The sequence below is a fragment of the Octopus bimaculoides genome, chromosome 3 (assembly GCF_001194135.2).
Source record: "Octopus bimaculoides isolate UCB-OBI-ISO-001 chromosome 3, ASM119413v2, whole genome shotgun sequence".
NCBI classification, from domain to species: domain Eukaryota; kingdom Metazoa; phylum Mollusca; class Cephalopoda; order Octopoda; family Octopodidae; genus Octopus; species Octopus bimaculoides.
Window position 1 is genome coordinate 109,472,994 of NC_068983.1, and position 3,607 is coordinate 109,476,600.

The window sequence follows — 3,607 nt, forward strand, 5'->3', positions numbered from 1 at the left end:
ATATATATATATATAATTGGATTTTACAAAAAAAACAAAAGACGAAGACAGGTGTATAAACAACAAACAGGTGTATTAGTATACATGTGTGTGTGTGTGTGTGTGTGAGAGAGAGAGAGAGACCAGCATCATGATGTTTTAATGCTGAATCTTCATGTTTGTATGGGTCAACAACATGCCCTCTCTAACCCAGATCTGTTTCAGGTATGGAGGGGAATGTCATTGATAAGGTTGTGAAATGCCCATGAAAGGACTTTAACAAACTTAGATGATTGGTTGATTGACCAAACAATTAATAAAACAATTGATTAGTTAATTCATTGAATGTTCATCCACTTGACTAATAAAGGAGTGAAAAAAACTAGTGCACTTGTGTATTACTAGCCTAATGGTTCACCCAAGATACAAGAATAATATTTCTTAAGACATGAACAGCATCAAGAATCTTGCAAACCAAATATTACCCTGGTTGGGAACATATAAAAGTCAGCATCAGGAAAAGTATCTAGCTGTAGGCACTATGTCACCATAAAATTCATGTGACCCATGCAAGCCTGAAAGAGTAGATGTTGAAGCAATCACACACACACATGCACACACACACTCACACAAACGCACACAACACAACGCACACACACATGCACACACATTCATGCACACACATGCACATGCACACACACACACGACAATGACTTCTCAAAGAACACCTTATGATGTATATGTACATGAGGATATATAGGACATTAACAGATAGTATCAAACCACTGTTGCATTGTTCATCTCTTTTTGCCCTAGCTGTCAAATGTCTAATTTTACATTCCAGTATATGAAAGAAAAATATGATGACCATTTAAAAATGGATTGATGGTGAAAATATTCATAATGCAGGGAATTCTCAGTAAGTGATACTAACAGGATGAATAATGTAATTTCTACTCAATTGTCCAAGTTAACCAATCATCATCATCATTATCATTGTTTAACGTCCATTGTCCATGCTGGCATGGGTTGAATGTTTTGACCAGGGCTGGCAAACTGGATGGCTGTACCAGACTCCAGTCTGATTTGGCATGATTTATGTGGCAGGATGCCCTTTCTAGTGACAACCACTCTGAGAGTGTAATAGGTGCTTTTACATGCCACCGGCATGGGTGCCATTTGCATGACACCAGAATCTGCCACAACTATGATTTTACTTAGCTTGATTTTACTTAACCAATGATGTGGATTAATATTATATATAAGTATTTTGAAAATGTATATACTCAGTAGAGCAAAAATGAATAATAGATTCAAAATGAGAGAAAATTCTATAAACAGCATATAACTATATATAACATGCATAATTAATTTGTAAAATTATTTAATGTTACAGAATGTAAAATTTAAATAAATAAAATTGTAAATTTCATATATTTGTGATTGATGATAAATCAGTTTTATGTGATGGAGGTTGATGCAAATATAGCAAGTAGAAGAAGAGGTGATTATTTATCTTTTAGAAAGGGGTGTAAAAATGTATAATATATAGCTTGCATATTGGCAAAATGTTGCTTGCCCTCCTTATTTTAGTCATTTTCTCACTTATAGTAACATGAGAAATACACAGCAATCTCATAATTGCCATAGTATTAACAAGGACATAAAAAAATTGGTTTTGCATTGTGTCCTATGATTGATCTTTGTATCTATGATGCATTTACCATTGTTGATGATTATGCAGCACTCAGTTAGCACTACAAGAATATATGCCTTACAAAACTAAGGCTCAAAAGAGATGTTAAAGTCAGTACTGGCAAGTATTCTTTTAACTCAGATTTCATTTAGTTTATTTCTCTGGTTTAAGAGGGTACAGTTTTTGGAGGGTTCACCATGTTTTCTACTTTCTCATTTAAAATTTAGGTAAATTCTCTACAGCATAATTTTAAAATCAACATACCATACAAGTATATGAACTTCTGACATTTGGTTGCACATTAGAATCTTGAAAACTATTGCTGATGGATGGAGAGAATCCATCTTATTCCCTGGATTGCTGTCAATTTCACTCTTAACAAGTGGGAATTTTTTTCAACTAATCTTTTATTCACTTACTTGTGTAAGCCCCCCCTCTCTCTCTCTCTTTCTCACTCTCTCTTTTTCTCTGTTTCTCCTTAATTTCTTTCTTTTCTCATTCATAATTACAACCACTACAATCTCAAATACAAGTTATAATTAGATTCTTACTGTGATATACTCTACTGATCAAGTTAAAATGAGTGCCCATAAGCAAAATTGCTTGCGAGTACATTTGAAGAAAATTTTATTATGTGTTAGTTTCATTGTTTTCTAGGCAGTATTTCAAAAATGAAACACCTACGCATCAGCAATGGCAAATTTTCTGAATACACAAGAGGAAAAGTTTTTCTTCCCTGTTGCACGTTATCTTTTGTATTAGAGTTTTTTTCCTTTTATTTGTTTGAAGGAACATTATTTTCAACTTTGTGGGAGATGAACATTAAAAATAACGTACAAAGATATTGTTATAATTTTCCTTTTGTCTAAGAAAACTGAAGGCTAGAGATATGATTTAAATTACTCAGTTTTCATTTTTCCTGTATTCAGATTAATATGTTCTAATTTGCAAATTATTATGTGTACTCATACAGCAATTTATCAAGTTTTGTTTCATGCTTCAAACTGTCAGAATGTAAATGATATAATTTAAAATAAATGTGTAAAGAGGATTTTATCCCTAGGTGCAATATTCATTTTGATTACAGAAGAAATATAATCAATCAGTCATCTACAATCTGTTACTAATGTTATTTTATTCAACTCAGCAAGATAAAATTTCAGTTAAGTTAAATATATTTTGAACATATTAAAAGTAACAATAAGATTGGTATAACTGAATATCTCCTACAGCTGTATTTTGGTATCCATTGAATGTGTGCAAAGTTAAGTTTAACTTCAAAGTCTGGTATTCAGTGCTTAATTTATTTTTTGCTTTAATCCAAACTTTCAAGAAGACATTCAAAGCCCTCTTAATATGAAAGTACAAAATCCTAAACTTATATTATCTAATTAAAAAAAATACACCAATCATAAACAGTAAAATAAATTGCATCCCTTGGCTCAGACTTTATCTGTTCATGATTTATTAACCAAGAATCAATTGATTAAACATTAAATGCTGCTGCAATCTTCTGCTACACAACTGTATACAACAATAAACTTGTCAAAAACCTATTTGTCATGTGTAACAAAATGTGAATTGTGTAGAATTTAACACATTGAATTCACTGGATTTTCTAAACATTAATTTCATATTTCTACTTATTTTAAAAAATATATATATGATAATGTGAATTTATTTTGAAAGCATTTACAACTGATCTACTTCAATTCATAAATAATTGCATTTTAGTTTAGTTGAATCATCTTATATACAGGTGCAGGAATACTTATATGGTAAGAAGTTTGCTTCCCAACTACGTGGTTTTAGGTTCAGTCTCACTTTGTGGCACCGTGGGCAAGTTTCTTCTAATATGGCTCAGGTTGACCAAAGCCATGTGAGTGGATTTAGTAGATGGAAACTGAAAGAATTATATATATATATATATAT

General features: G+C 31.6%; 1 protein-coding gene across 1 annotated transcript in view; it reads right to left on the minus strand.

Moving 5' to 3' along the window:
* Window positions 1-3,607, minus strand: part of LOC128247330 (uncharacterized) — a 1,276,276-nt gene that overhangs the window by 965,948 nt on the left and 306,721 nt on the right. The window lies entirely within an intron of this gene.